The 17,134-nt window shown below is 36.9% G+C and overlaps 1 non-coding gene across 1 annotated transcript; it reads right to left on the bottom strand.

The window, feature by feature from the left end:
* Positions 1 to 16,301: 16,301 nt before the first annotated feature.
* LOC141675843 (small nucleolar RNA R71) lies at positions 16,302 to 16,408 on the bottom strand. Its single transcript, XR_012556473.1, has one exon. It is a non-coding gene; the product is annotated as a small nucleolar RNA R71 (small nucleolar RNA).
* Between the last annotated feature and the right edge of the window lie 726 nt (positions 16,409 to 17,134).

Raw genomic sequence — 17,134 nt, 5'->3', positions numbered from 1 at the left:
GGAAACTGTAGATAGAATAAAGTTTTGTAATAAAGAGAGTTCTTGAGACAGGTTTTATTTAGTTGGGTTTGTAATAAAGTGTAGTGCATGATTCTTGTTTCCAACCTCAAACCTTAAAAGATCCTGAGTAGTGATAGTTCGGGGTAATTATTATATTTATATTCCGCTTGTGCAGGTATAGTTGGTAATTGTTGTTAATAATGCCCCAAATCTATACCCCGGATTTGGAGGGTGTTATAATATCTATCTTTGTGCAAGATTTCCGGCTAATCCAAGAGAACCTCATCTAATAGCTGTGAAAAAAAAATCAAGTACCTCACGGGTATAGCTGATCTAGGATTGTGGTATCCTAGAGAATAAGATTTTAAGCTAATAGGTTACTAAGATGCAGATTTTGCAGGATGCAAAATAGACAGGAAAAGCACTAGTGGAAGCTGCCAATTTCTTGGAGGCAGCTTGGTTTCTTGGTTTAGCAAGAAACTTTAATAAATTTCCACATCAACTGCCAGAAGCAGAATATATTGCTGCAGGAAGCTGTTGTGCACAGATTCTTTGGATGAAGAATCGGTTACTGGACTATGGGTTAGAATTCTCTAAAATACCTATTTACTGTGATAATTAAAGTGCTATTGCTATAACAGGTAATCTAGTTCAACACTCAATGACAAAGCACATCAATATTAGGTACCATTTCATAAGGGAACATGTGATGGAAGGTACAGTGGAATTGCATTTTATTCCAACAGATCAGCTACTAGCAGATATCTTCACAAAACCACTATGTGAAGCTACTTTTACAAGACTGGTAAATGAACTTGGAATGGTTTCAGGTTCTTTCTCAAAATCTGCTTAGTTTTTGTTCTCATGCATCAGACTTTATGATCAGTGTTTATAGATTGTCTTATCTCTATGTAATCTGTGCTTAAATTGTAATATATTAAATAATGATTGTTAACTGATGTGATTCTATATACTCTGATAGTATTTTGTATATTCTGTGACTATTCAATCCAATGAGGATTACTGTGCTAGATACTGACCTAGAAGTCTTTAACATACTAGAAATCCTATGTTTGAATTAGTTGTTTATGTTGAAATTCATTAACACAAACAAATTCTGATGTTGAGCTTAGTCAAATTTACTTTGTGTATCTTATTACTAAGTCACAAACTAGATTATTGCTTCTTATCTGTCAAATTCTGATGTCAGTAAATCTTAAGGATGAACCACATGCTTGATAAACCTCACTTATATAAAGAAAAGAAAAGAAAATTGAAGTCAGGTACTCCTTTGAGATCTAGAGTAAATATGTGGAAGGAAAGACCCAAGTACATTGCTGGTATTAAGTTATATGCATTAGAAAAGCAAATAATTTTTTCTTGGTGACTTTTCACATTCTCTGATTACTGGAGAAATACTCTGATAATAGCATAAATTCTGATAGCAGTTGTGACTCACTTGCACTGAGAAGCCACTGTAAAAAGAATGTTAAAAGATGCATAAAATGAGCTCAAACAATTGAGGTGGATTCTTTCATAAATTTATTCTATAGTAGACTTCATTATTAATGACAAATTTTAAGCACTTTTCTTAGTTATGCCTTATTTCTAAGATGTACTTAAGTTTATCAGACTTTAATCTTTATCTAATATTTTGCTAATGCACACACTCTCACTCCATATGAATGATGAAAATTATTGTGGTGAATAAGTTGTTTTTTATAAACAGTTTAGTATTATTTGCATAAATTCTGAGGACAAGTTCTGATGAAAGTTCTGATGATTAAACTCTGAAGAAACCAGTCAGTATTTGTATGAAGAATCACATAAATAGACATTCACTTTTTGAGTACAGAAGCCATGTTTTGATGACCGTTAAATTCTGATAATAGTCAAGTTCTGATGTAAATCCTGATGGAAACTCTGATGCTTACGTGACATTATTTATTTACTTGACTTATTTGTGGTTTTACTATAATGGTCATATTTTATCAGAATATCTTTAAGTGAGATAAAAATAGTCATAATCATTTGGTTAGTGGGAAACGTGTTTGCCTTGAAAAATTGCATGTGCACAATAATTACTGCTTATTTCTCGTGCCCACCAACTACTGCTTTAACTATTTACTGGCTGACAAGTGTAAAGTGTCTGTTTTACTTCCAAAGAGAGTTTTTGAGTGGAGAGAGTATGTATATGGGAGTTAAAAGATTTTACAATCTTTTACCTAGTTTCTAATTCTTTTCTTATCTCTATTATTCTCTCTCTCTCTTACTAATATTCTCTGAAGCTCTATTTCTCACAGGCATTTTATCAAACACCTTCTCTACACACTATTTTCTCACTTATTTCTCTACAGAAATGGCACCAAAAGATCTGATTTATGATGGAGCCAAGTTTATTCCTAATAACTACATGGCTATTCTTTCTAAGGATGAAGCTCCATCAGAACTTCACTTCATCCAAGATTTTTTATCTCGAAGTGAAATTGGGTATGCATTAACCCAACCAGAAGCACTCTCAGGAACTCAAGTATTGGAGTTTTGGAGGAGTGGTGTATATGATGATGGTGGTTCAAAAGGATCCCCCAGTATTATTTTCACAGCAGGGGAGGATGAACATATGGTGACTGTGTCTACAGTTCGCCAAGCTCTACATCTGCCAGAATACTGCACTTTTAATTCAACAGTTGAGGAACCAGCTCTTCAGCAGATGATGACCAATCTTGGCTATGAGAAAAGTTTGACAAAGTTTGGACAATTGAAGAGGCCCCACATCAGGAGGGAGTGGAGTTTCTTTTTCAACTGCATCACAAAGGTCTTTGCCAACAAGTGCTCCAATTTTGATGCTATACCCATATTGAGTCAGCAAATCGGGTATACACTCTTGAATCAAACACATTTTGATTATGCAAGTGTTGTTTTAGGATTCATAGGTGAAAGGATGACAGAAGATGAAAACACAGTTTATTTTGCTAGATTTTGTCAGCTTATATCTAGTTTATGTTGCTCTGATGCACCCCAACTAGCTAGTGAGTTGATTAAACCCTTTAAACTTGCTAAAAGGGCCTTCACTGACTTATTATCTACTAATAATAAGAAGATTGTACTAAGATCCCTCCAAATTCCCATATCTGTCAAACAAGTCTTAGTAAACTCTGATCCTCATAAATACAGTGCTATATATCCTGATGTACAACCAACTCAACCTCCATCAGCACTTACCACTACTACACAAACAACTCAAACTTCTCAACCTCAACCACAACCAACCATCAGAACATACTTCCAACCAACTCAATCCTAACAACAACCATCAGTACCAACCATCAGAACTTCATCCTCTAGGCCTAAAAGAGCAAAGTATGTTCCTAAGTCCCCACCAAGGAGAAGAAGGATGATTCTTAGGGATGAATCTGGTGAAGAAGAGGAGCAAGTCCTGGTTCATGCATCAGAACCTATGACAATTAAAGCTGAAAATATGATTTTTCAGAAGACAGTAGAAGCTGCAGGGTTAACCCATCAGAAAAATACTGAAGCTGAGGGTTTTGATAATTTGAAGAGGAAAAGAACTGTAAGTTCTAATGCTGCTCAAGAAACTCCTTCACTATCAAGGAGATTAAAGAAAATGAGGGCAGGAAGGCATATGGCTAAGCCTTCATCTGAGGATACTGAAGAAGCTGAGGAAGGGGATCAGGAATCTCTGATCTCCAAGCCAATATTAATTGAATCTTTGCCACCCCCAACTCAGGTTGAAGACATTGTTCAGGATACAGTAATCACACCTGTAATAACCCCAATTTTTGGGAAATTTTGAAACCCTTATGAATAGTGTTTTTGCTGAATGAGAAAACTTTTCATGCCACACTATATAGGGGTTCTGATATGGATATTCTGAGATTTTATTAGTACTTTATATGGGATATAAGTGTATGTAAAGATCGTCAGAATCCAAATCCGAACACTTTGATTTTTCCCGGAAATCCAATAGATACGGAAAGAATTGAGTATAAGGTAACAGGATAAAAGGATTTAAATTAAAGGATTATAATAGAGGATCATAAAAAGGAATATAATGTATTGAGAAAGGTTAAGAAAACCTAAGTAATAAGATCCCGGGTATGATCCCTCAAACGATAAACGAAAATGAAAGTTAAGCGAACAGTATAACAGATCAGCGGTCATTAGGCAAATAATTAGGAAGTTAATCAAAGGGATTAGAGAGGATGATATCACCCAACCAATGAGAAGAGGACAAGGAGGGGAGGATGACATCATGGGGATGACACAAGCATGACATGGGAAGGAAGGAGATGTGGTGGCTTTTTAACCACACAAAATCAAGGGCAACTAGGTAATTTACTAAAACAAACACAAAAATCAAACCAACCAAGCCAAGCAAATCATTTTTCATCAAAATCAAAAAGAAACCAAGGCATTGTTCTTCATGCTCTCGGCCAAAACAGAACCAGCACACTAAAACTGCTGTATCTCCTTCATTTCTCACTCAAATATTGTGTTCTATAGCTCATTGGAAAGGTATTGAGATGACCTACAACTCTTGTTCACAAGTCTCGTCCAAATAATCATGGTAAGACCCTCATTTTTACAGTTCTTTAAATCGGACTTTTAGAAACTTCAAAGCCTAACTTTGTGTTCTTGATTTCTTTGGAAAGATCAAGCTTGTAGGAGGCTCCCTAAGGCTTCCTAGCAACTTAACACCTCCCAAGGAAGGTATAAACTTCAAACCCTAGCCTTTACTTTATTTGTTAGTAAGTTTAATGGTTGGTTTTGTGAAATGAGAAGCATGGATTGTGATTATTAGTAGTTTGGTTTGATTTGGAAGTGTTTTGGTAATTGAAGCTTGATTATAGTTCATAGGTCTTGATTGTGGTTGTTTGAGTTGAAAACCTTGGAGATTATGGACTGATGTGGTATGGTTTCGGTGAAGTTTTGTTGTATTGATGGTTATGAGTTGGTTGGTGGTTAATTGGAGTAGTTTAAACATTAGTAATCGCGTAAACATAGCCGTCGTAATGTCCGATTTACTTTAGACTGCTTTTGTTCATAACATTTGGACCCGAGAACTCCCTGCTTGATTATGACCATTGCCATTTTTAGACAGTTCATGTTACGAGCTTCGTTTTGATATGTAGTTCGTTTGATTCCGATGTACGGTTTAGGAGAAACGACCGTTTCAAGTAACGGCGTTTCGCGAACGAATCATTTCCCCTCGCCTTATTTTGAAACATAGGTTAAAGACCAAAAAGAGTTAATTAATGTATGAAACAATTATGGTAAGAGTGTTAGGCAGTTGGTAAGACACTCGCGAAGGAATCGCTTTAAAACTCGTAATGGTTAATTTATTAAAAATGGTGGAGCCGAGGGTACTCGAGTGACTTAAGAGAATCAATAAGCGCAAAACAAGCGTTAGAGTCTAAGTTAGTTAAAGTATAGATTTACAAGTGACTTTGGTTTAATTCCAACTTACTTATTGTTTATAGGTTACCAGACTCGTCCCGAGCCTTTTATCACCCCAAGTCGCTCAGGCAAGTTTTCTACCCGTTATAACTGTTGTTGTGATGAATATATGTATTTGCATTATCTTGCGATAGATGCATGTTGGTTAATTAGCAAATGATGCAATATATTGAAGCATGCTGCTATGGTATATATATATGCATGCCTATTTCGTATTCTTTCCATATATATCTGTTGATTCAGTTGATAATACCTATGCTAGAGGATAGCGGTAATTTGCATATACCCTTAGTACAGGGACCCAAAGGTGAAAATATTTTCTAAAACCGGGAGTCGAGGATCCCGAGTAGATTTTGTATATATGGATATAAATATATATATATATATACTTATATATATATATATGGTCATAGTTTTCAAAACTATTAATCGAATAAGGTTTATTCGATAACTTTAATTTTATTTTATTATTGAATATTATTTCGAATATTATTCGAAGGCGTATGACTCCTTTATATTAAATGAATATTATTTTGAATATTCATTCGAGGACTTATGACTCCTTTTATTTTATTAATGAATATTATTTTGAATATTCATTCGGGGACTTATGACTCCTTTTATTTATTTATCTGAATATTATTTGAATATTCATTCGAGGGCTTATGACTCTTTTATATTATTTATTGAATATTATTTTGAATATTCATTCGGGGACTTATGACTCCTTTTATTTATTTATCTAAATATTATTTGAATATTCATTCGAGGGCTTATGACTCTTTTATATTATTTATTGAATATTATTTGAATATTCATTCGAGGGCTTATGACTCAGTTTATATTATTTAATGAATATTATTTGAATATTCATTTGAGGATCTATGACTCCGATTATTTGCTGAGGTATATTCTTTATTTTATTAAAGAATAAGGTGTCAATAATCAAACTTATTTTCGATTATTCAAATAAAGATAGTACTTTCATATAAGTATATCTTTGGTTATTTAATACTCGTTTCAAGTATAAGTTTTAATACTTCTACTTCAATTATTTTTATAAAGATTATTCTTTATGGGAATATTATTTAAATAATAATATTCAGTCAATTTCTAAATATTCTGGGGACTGATTTACTTCATTAAATCAGCTTTACTCCAAACACTCTATAAAGTGTTTTCGAGTCTTCAAAATGATTTTTAAAAGTTAGAGCGGATCCCAAAACTCATTTTTATATTTAAGATCTTCCTTTTTAAGGGGATTTAAATACTCGCTCAAAACCTGAGGGATCCGGCTCTGTGGTGTATTTTATATTCGCAACAAGGTTGCAGTTTTGGTAAATGAATTGATTACTTACCCAACGTTCGGGAAGTAAGTCCATCTATTGAGTCGGCATAAGCAACATGGGCTCAGTGGGCGTCCATGATAGTGTAAGTGGCTCAGTGGGAGTCCATCAAATGCATAAGTGGCTGAGTGGCAGTCCAGCATAAGGTCCTATTACGACCAGGGTGATGACCAGTAGGGAATTCGTCCATCTACTAGTAGAAAAGGTTACTTATGGGTATCTTTGCCTGATCAGCAAGATATCTGGTTTATGCCAAATTCTTTTCCTTTCCAAATTTATTGGATATTGCAATTATGTTCATACTTTACATGACAGAGGTTTTCAGGAAATGTATAAAGAAGATGTATATGTGGATATATATATATATATATCAGAACTAAATGAAGTATATCATAACTTCATTTCCTTTAATAATATTTCAAAGATTTAATCTATTCAAATCTTGTCTGGTAGTCTCATCTATGTGATGAACTGTTGAAAGCTCATTATACTTTGAACAATGGTAGTTCAAGTAGCTTTATAAATGATATAAGTATAGTGAAGTATTTGGTAACTTCATCCCTTGTTTTTACTTATATCTAGTAAGTAATTATCTTACTCATGATAAAAGATTCTAGTAAGTATCCATTTAGATACTTATATTATTGTTATCACTATATATTATCTTGCGAGCTGTAAGGCTCACTCTTGCTTTATTTCTTCATCACACAACAACAGTTAGGAAAGATGGCCAGACTCCAGCAGACCCAGTGCAAGTGCGTGGGAAGCGTCCCGCGTCTTCCCGATGATGTTGTGGCTGCTATAGCTGCAGAGGTAGATCTATTGGTAGATCAGGCATTCTATTTTTGAGAATCAAATTATGTATAATTATAACTTGTGGCAGATAATGGCAATTAACTGTAAATTTATCAAGTAATCATTTTGGGTTGTAATAACTTTTAAATTGTGGATTCAAAGACTTGTACTTATTTAAATTTCATCTCTGAGACTATAACGGGTTGTGGTGTGTGTTAGTGTGGGGTCACAGCATAAGGTTATTATTATTAATTAAGTGAAGTGATATTGTGGAAAGAAAGACCGTGACGACCCGGATCCCCGACCCCGGATCTGGGGGTGTTACAACACCTCATGTCTCTCCTCTTCATGACAATGTTACAGCTGAAGATTCATGATTAAGTCTTGAAATTGACCTCCATAGGCTGCACATTCCAACTGTTCTTCATCTGGAAGCTCCATCAGCAACTCAGCCAACTATAGTTAATTCTCCTATCTTACAGGCTGAGATACCATCTACACCAATTCTGGATCAGGAACCTGGAGATCAGAATTTAGATGAAGTTGTTCCAGAATCTCCTATAGCCTCACACACTCTTGTGTTATCAGAGGATAATGAGTCTTCTTCAAGTTCTGGAGACAATGTTTCAGTAGATACTCCAGCACCTACTCTTGGCAAGGAGACACTTATTGAAAAGTTTGTTGAACAAGCTGCTCATGTTCCTTGGGAAGAAACTCATAGAGGTGTTGAGTGGACCAAGAAGTGGAATGAATCTGATTTCATTCGAAGCTCTAAAGTTCTGTCAGAACATATTGCCAAAGCTGATGAGCTGATGACAAATTCTGATTTCAAGCACCAACTCAAGGTCACTGCTCTAAGTATCAAGTCTCTTCAAGGTCAACACTTTACAACTCATGAAAAGGTTGACCAACTTCTTGAAAAAGCTGAAAAGCTAGATATGAAGATCAAGCTAGATAAAAGAAGGTTTATTAGACCTATTTCTGAGAAAGTTGAAGCCATTGAGAAGGTTCAAGAACAGCAACAGGCCCAAATTACTGAGGTCCTCCAGAATCAAGCTTCTCAAAAAGCTCAATTGGATGAGATTCAATCTTCAGTAGAACTTTTTCTCTCTCTCCTACTACCAGATGATTCCAAAAAGGGGGAGAAGGTAGTTAAGTCCAAATGCTCACCTACTTAAATACTGAAGAAGAAGGATGACAAAGGTGATGATCAGGGAAACCCTGATAAGAGTAGAGGTCAAGGAAAAGTTCGAGGAAAATCTTCATAGAAAGTAATTTCTGATGTTAGCAAATCGTCTACATAGAACAAGTCAAGTTCTGATGCTGTGAATGCTAAAAGTCTGATATCAAGTTCAGATAAGCAAAGTTTGATGACAAAGCCTAATGTTCTGATTCAAGGTGGAAGTCAAGACTTTCAGAAGTTTCTGTAAACTCTGAAGCTCAAGGGAAAGCAGACTACTGTCTACTACAAAGATCCTAAAATTCAGACACTTGATGAAGAGATTGCTAGAAGATTGTTTCTCAAACATAATCCTGGAATGGATTTGGAAACTCTCAAGGAGGAAGAAGCTAGATTTAAAGCTGAGAAGACAAATCTAAAGTCTAAAGCTTCTGTTGTAAAGAAACCTCCAAGGCCTAAGGAAAAAGGCATTGTGATCAAGGAAAAATCAATTTCTGAGGCATCTAAGCCCAAGACTAGATCACAAACCGAGATTGATCCCAAAGATAAAGGAAAGGGAAAAATTGATGAACCAATAAAGCCATAGGAGATGAAAATTCCTCAAATCCTGATGAAACCTGTGTGCTAAATGGTTCAAGTTTATGATGATACTGTTATAGAAGATGAAACTGTTAAATTCTGAAAAGAAGGAAGATAACTGAAGAATCCAAGACAACCTATAACAAAGCTCAAGTTGTTCAGAATAGAGAACAATAAGCTACAGAAGAAAAAACAAATTATGATCAAGTCATCAAAAATCAACCTCTCACAGTGCTCAAGTTGATTTAGACAAGATGAAAGTTGCTGATAAGAAGAAACTACTATGGAAGAATGTCAAACCATCATATCCAAAGAAAAGCCAATTGCTGTCTGATTTCATGACTATTGGGTTAAATGCTAGAGAACCAAGAGACAGAGCAGAGCTAGGTTCTGATGAAGCTAAGATCAAAACAGGAGTTGAAGTTGCTACTAGAGATCCATTTTTGTTAACTGACAAACCTCTTGAAGATGTTACACAGAAACACCTTGATAAGGTTATCTCCGTTCAAGTGGTGCTGGATGCTCATGATAAACATAATGTTAAAGAAAATCTGATTCTATTTCTTGAAGATGAAAGAACATATCAAATGTCAGAATCATATGTGCTGAACAAATCTCTAAAAGAACTTCAATTCTTTCATTATCTTTTAGAGATAAACTATGAGATTACCAGGAAATGGTCAAATTTCATTATGAAGACCATAAGAGATAAAGCAAGAATTTCTGGATCAAGGGTTACAGAATTCATTCCTAACATAGTTGAAGATGATGGAAGTGAAATTCCAATGAAGAAGGATTCTGCTAAACTTGAAGTGATCTGAAAGAGAAATGTCTGTGTTACAATGAAGACTCTTCTCATCCAAGGGTAATCAGACTTGGTGATGGTTTAGAAAAAAACCATATCTCAGCTTTAAGGACTGCAATCTACCAGATTGGAAGTTAGAATAAAGAATTGAAGCAAGTCAAAGCTACAATAGCTCAAGTCCTGAGGAATAAAGAAGAAAAGCTGATATCAAACTTTATCAAGAATCACTTTGGATTCAGATTGACTCAGTGAGATTGGTAAAAGCTACAAGGACTGTAAGTTGTAGTTAATTGTCTATTTAAACTCTTATTGCATTTGTACTTGAATGTTTTTGACATCATCAAATCTATTAACTGGTATATTTTGCATAATTTACAAGTGGGGGAGATTCTTAGATATATTTGAGAATTCATGTCTAATCTGATTTGTGTTTAGTTTTCAGAACTTAATAACAGGACATATCAGGACTTACTGAAATCAGAACTTACTGAAGTTGGAACTTAATATCAGAACTTAAGGCATCAGAAGATACATATCAGTACTTAAGTGCGGGAAGACTTCAGATAAGGAATGCGGCTACTTTATAGGATAAGATCTGGACTAAAGCAAAAGAAGATATGCATGAAGAGTTAGAGGACTAGAAGACTTGTAGAAGATATCTGATTGATATATTATAGGAGACAAAATTAAATTCCATATCAATTAGAATATATCTTGTAACTGTGTACTATATAAACACAGCTTAGGGTTTACACTATATGTGTTATCATTATCGAGAAACATTATTTATTGTAACCTATAAGCTCTTATTGATATTATTCATCACTAAGAGAGAATAACAGTTCTATTGTAACAGAGTTTATTTGAATATACTTGATTTTTGTTACATACTTGTGTTGAAATCGATTTGATTGTATAAACATATATTCAACCCCCTTCTATAGTGTTGTGTGACCCATCACCAGTAATCAACACGATCTTAGGAGGTCCTACAACATATGAGATTTCAAGGAACTCTCGCAAAGCTTATGCGAGAGAGGTAATGAGTATAATTGGAGAACTATCTAAGAGTTCCAAGTTGGAGATGATGCTTGAGTTTGATGAACCAGACTTTGAAGGTTTGAAATTTCCTCAGGACGATCCTTTAGTTATCGCACCAATTATTGAAAATTGTCTAGTCATGAGCATCCTAGTGGATAATGGAGCTTCCGTGGATATTCTTTTTCATGACACATTCCTAAGGATGGTATACAATGATTCTCTATTGACTCCATCTAACACACCCATATACGGGTTCAATCAAGTAGAATGCCAGGTTGAAGGAGCGATTCAACTTCCCGTGACTATTGAGGAAGAGCCTAGGGAGGCCACACAGATGTTAAAGTTTCAGGTTGTTAAGACAGCCTCAACTTACAACGCTATCATGGGTAGATCATGAATCCATTCATTTAAATCCATGCCCTCAACCTACCATATAGTACTGAAGTTCCTAACTAGGAATGGTATCAGTGAGGCAAGAGGAGATCGGAAAATGGTCTGCAGTTTCTATGTTGCAGCACTTAGGCCCAATGGAACTGAGGGGCAGGTCCTTCCTATAGAAGACATGGATGTCCGTGAGAATGAAGAACTTTGAGGGAAGACAGCAGAAGACTTAGTCCCAATTCCCTTAGACTTCTTAGACCCGGAGAAGGTCACGAATATTGGAGCATCTTTGGACAAGCCCTTGAAGGGGCAATTGACAACCTTCTTACAAAAGAATAGTGATGTATTTATCTAGATGATGGCTGGTATGCCTGAGATTGACCCCAACCTCATAACTCATAAGCTGAATGTCGATCCAACTCGGAAGGCCGTAAAATAGAAGAAGAGAACTTATGCCCCTAACAGGATGGAAGCCATTAAACAGGAGGTCTAGAAGCTCCTAGAAGCTGGATTCATTGACGAAGTGGAATTCCATGAGTGGTTGGGCAACCTCATAATGGTCAAGAAGGCCAATGAGAAGTGGAGGATATACATCGACTTCACTGACTTGGATGATGCTTGTCCTAAGGACTTCTACCCCTACTAAGGATTGATACCCTGATCGATGCCACCGCTGAACACGAGATGCTAAGTTCATGGATGGTTTCAATGATTATAATCAGATCAAAATGCACAAAGATGACACCCCCAAGGTATCTTTCATAACTAACTTTGGTGTCTTTTGTTATCTTGTTATGGATTTTGTATTTAAGAACACAGGAGCTACTTACCAAAGGCTGGTGAATAAGATATTTTCCCATCTAATTGGAAAGACCATGGAGGTCTATGTTGATGACATGTTAGTCAAAAGCCTAGCCAAAGATGATCATATTAATCACCTTAGAGAAGCATTCGAAGTGCTAAGGCACCACAAGATAATGTTAAAGCCCACCAAGTGTGCTTTTGGTGTTGCGTTTGGAAAATTTTTGGGTCACATGGTCTCGAAGAGGGGAATCGAGGCCAACCCCAACAAGATCAAAGCCATTCTAAACATGGAGCCACCACGCTGCATCAAGGGTATTCAGAAGCTGACAGGAAGAATCACAACTGTAGGGAGGTTCATCTCCAAGTCTGGAGACAAATGACTACCCTTTTTCAAAACCCTTAAGAACGTGAAAATTTTGAACGGATAGCTGAGAGCCAAGAGGCCTTTGAATAGCTGAAGAAGTACATGACCAAGGCCCTGTTGTTTCCCAAACCTAGTCCGGAGGATACTCTTTATTTGTACCTCGCGTTATCTGACAAGCCGTGAGTACATTCCCGATAAAGGAAGAACAAAAAATCCCGAAGCCTGTATACTATGTAAGAAAGGTGCTCCACGGAGCGGATTTGAATTACTCTACTATAGAGAAATTTGCACTTGCCCTCATCACAACCTCGAGGTAGTTGAGACCATACTTCCAGGCTCACAAAATCGAAGTCTTGGCAGACCAACCCTTGAGGAACATTCTTCATAGCCTGAATTCCAGTGGAAAGCTCATTAAGTGGGCGATTGAGTTAGGAGAATTTGACGTCAAGTACAAGCCTCGAACAACCATCAAGGCTCAGGCCTTAGCAGACTTCATGGTCGAATGCACCATTAGTGACCAAGAAGTCGGGGGAAAGAGATAGTAACCACATAAGGAGGAAAGAAAGAGAAAGATGAGAATACAACTCTGAAGGAGTATTGGGTTCTCCATTTTGATGGAACGTCCAAAACAAAGTCCAGTGGTGCAAACTCCATGATAGAGTATGCTTTAAAGTTGGACTTCCCAACTACGAATAAGGAAGTAGAATATAAAGTGTTGATAGCCTTCTTAGGCTTGGCTAGAGCCGTGAGGGCCAAGAACCTTAAGATTCGTGAAGACTCAATACTTGTAGTTGCTCAAGTCAACGAAGAGTTTTAGGCTAAGGATGATACTATGGACAAGTGCCCGAGAGCCCTGAAGGGAATTCAAACTCAGTTTGATGAATGGTACGCTGAACATGTCCCGAGAGAGGAGAACACTATGGCTGATGCCCTATTTAAGTTCACCTCGTCTAAAATCGAGAACAACTCGAGGAGTATTTACTTTCAAGCCTTGAAGATCCCTACTATACATGTCATAAATTTGATAGTACCATTTGGTTTGACAAGTTGTTAGATAGATCCAATCAAAACTCACCTTGAGACTGGATGGCTCCCCGATGATTCCTAGGAGGCACGCAAGTTGTCAGTAAGAGCATTTAGATATTCTTTAATTGAAGGCCTTATATACAAAAGGTCTTTTGTTATTTCATACTTGAAGTGCTTGAGACCTCTTGAAGCAGAAGATGCGCTTAAAGAAGCCCATGAATGGATTTGTGGACAACACTTGGGGGCAGGGTCCTCACTCACAAGATAACTCGATTGGGATTCTACTGGCCAATGATGATAGCTGATGCAAAGGCTTATATAAAGAAATACGACAGATGCCAGAGGCATACACATATAGTAGCAGCCCCCAAAGAGGCTTATATCTATCAGCACTGATAAGTGGCATTTTATACCACTTAGAATGTCTTATAACAGCTTGAATTAATGTCTTGAAATCAAGTATTTTGTGTATTTAATGCGTTTTTCTAGTGTTTGTGTATTTCAGGGAATTACTTGTGTTTGTGGAGAGATTTCATCAAGAATAAGCCTTAGTATGTGTTTGGCATTCTAAGTGGGAAGTTTGGAGAAGAATGCAGCGAAGAACAGGAGCAGAAAAATGAATTTTCCAGAAAGATTCTGAGCACCCGCTCAGCTCTACTGAGCGGCCGCTCAGGAAGCTGGGCGCCCGCTCAGGATTACTGAGCGGCCGCTCAGGGGCGTAAAAAAAGATACTAATTTTTAGACTCCTAATTCTGTTGAGCTTCCGACTTCTGAGATAGCTGGGTTTTGTGGGGCTTCTATATAAGTAGATTTTAGAGACGTTTCATGTGTGTTAAATCGTAGTATCAATCGAGGAGCGAGGAGATAAGGAAGAAGACCGTTTTAGCACACTGCAACGAAGAGGAAGCTTAGTTTCCTGTGATTCTTTTATTCGTTGTAACAGTGGATGCTAGTTTTCTTTACTTTGAACCTATTTACTCTTGTGACGTACTCTGGTTTAATATAAGTAGTTTATTTAGTTATTCTCGTGTGTTATTAATATATTTTCATATGAACCCATGGTGACGATGAGTTCTATCATGGGCTAATCGTGATCATGGGGTCGTAACGGATTTGCTATGGAATTCTTTAGTTAGTTGTTTAATACCTTAATGTGTGATGATTGTATGATATCTAGTATTGGTTATGCTTATTCCTCTTATGTGTGTCGCGAACATATAGGATAGGGTGTTAATCTCTTGTGAAGTGACAGTGGATCTTGAGGTTTAGAACATGCCATGCTAGCATAGGTTCATGTATGTGTATGCATGATTAGTGGGTAATTCTAACCGTTTTACTTACCCTGTGAAATCATAAGGAATAACTTGTGCTTAAATCATTATGTTGTCAAATTCTGTAGGCATATAGGGTCTAAACATTATTGATGCATATTCAACTTCTATTTTAATTGTGGATGCTTGGTAGAATGGTATTAGTACAACGAAAGTTGGCTTTTATCAGTTTCGTGTTGTTCGATTAATATCATCACCGTTACATGCTAAGGGTAATAACAATAACTATTGAAGGAAGTAGTAATGAAGTTGTGATCTCATGTGTGTTTAATATTGTTAATTCAAGTATCAATTAAGTGTTTAATTCTCGTAGTTAATTATAGTTAATAATTAGTTAATGAAATCTAAGTGTTATTATCTTGACATTGAGAAGTAATCATACATTGGTGAGTGAGTGTAATTGAACATAATTAGTCTGAGTCTCTGTGGGAAGGAACTAGAAAGTATTCTATATTACTTGCGAACGCGTATACTTGCGTGTATTATTAGCGTGTGTTTCCGCTCTACCAAGTTTTTGGCGCCGCTGCCGGGGACTCGGCGTATTTGTTTAGTTTATGTACTTACCATCAGTGGTTATTAGGACTCATTGATTAAGACGTGTTACTTATTATTTCCGATTGTGTTTCAGGTACTTTAGCGAGCGTTTATGCAAACACGTTCTCGTACTCGCAAGAGGAGTTTAGATACGGCTGAGGAGACAGACGAAGTTCTTGATATTCCGGAGAAAATAGATTTTGAAGATTCGGATACAGAAAGTGAGCAGAAAGAACCAGTAATCATGGGTGATCATATAGTTCCGGCAGATCCAGCTCTTATGGACTTTTATCGACCTAAAATTGATGACATTCAGTCGAGCATCCTTCATCCGGCTATTTAGGCTAACACTTTTGAAATCAAGTCGGGCACTATTCAGATGGTGCAGAATTCAGTTTCTTTCGAAGGTGCTGCTACTAAAGACCCCAACATGCACATCAAGAATTTCGTCGAGATCTGTAGTACTTTCAAATATAATGGTGTGACTGATGAGACTATCAAGATGAGGCTTTTCCCATTCTCTCTGAGGGATAAAGCTAAGGACTGGTTACATTCTGAACCAGCTGGGTCCATCACTACTTGGCAAGATCTTGCGTAAAAGTTTCTGGTAAAGTTCTATCCAATAGCGAAGACTGCAGCTATGAGGAGTGCTCTTACTCAGTTTGCGCAGCAACCTACAGAATCCATGTGCGAAGCTTGGGAGTGCTACAAGGAGATATTGAGAAAGTGTCCACATCATGGTATGCCTAATTGGATGGTGATCACTGGTTTCCATAATGGTTTGGGGGCCCAATCTCGGCCCATGCTCGATGCAGCAGCTGGAGGCGCCTTGTGGGCCAAAAGCTATACTGAGGCTTATAATCTTATTGAGACTATGGCTGCAAATGAGCATCAAAACCCAACTCAAAGGATGATGCCTGGGAAGGTAGCAGGTGTCTATGAAGGTCGATTATTTAGCCACCTATGAAGTCAATCAGATAGCTATGGTCTGTGAGCTTTGTGCAAGTTCTCATGCTACGGATCAGTGTTCTCTTGTCAATGAATCTATTCAGTATGTGAACAATTATCAGCGACCGCAACAGCCTATGCCAGCTACCATCATCCTAACAACAGAAATCATCCAAATTTCAGCTGGAGCAATAATCAGAATGTTGTTCAGCAACCATATCAGCAGGGCGTAAGTAAACAGTTTAATCCACCTGAATTCCAGCAACCACAGCATTATGCACAAAGGCAATTACATCATCAACAAGGAGGTGCAGCTCCACCTTCTAGTGCTAATTTCGAGGAACTTAAGCTGTTGTGCAAAAGTCAGGTTGTTTCTATCAAGACCTTGGAAAATCAAATCGGTCAAATAGCCAATGCAGTGCTCAATCGTCAACCTGGCACACTTCCTAGTGATACTGAAGTGCCAGGTAGAAAGGAAGCTAAAGAGAAAGTCAAGGCTATTATCTTAAGGCCTGGAAAAGT

Source organism: Apium graveolens, chromosome 7 (assembly GCF_009905375.1).
Source record: "Apium graveolens cultivar Ventura chromosome 7, ASM990537v1, whole genome shotgun sequence".
In the NCBI taxonomy this organism is placed as follows: domain Eukaryota; kingdom Viridiplantae; phylum Streptophyta; class Magnoliopsida; order Apiales; family Apiaceae; genus Apium; species Apium graveolens.
The sequence above is the reverse complement of the archived record's forward strand: the minus strand, read 5'-3'. Positions and strand labels throughout refer to the sequence as shown.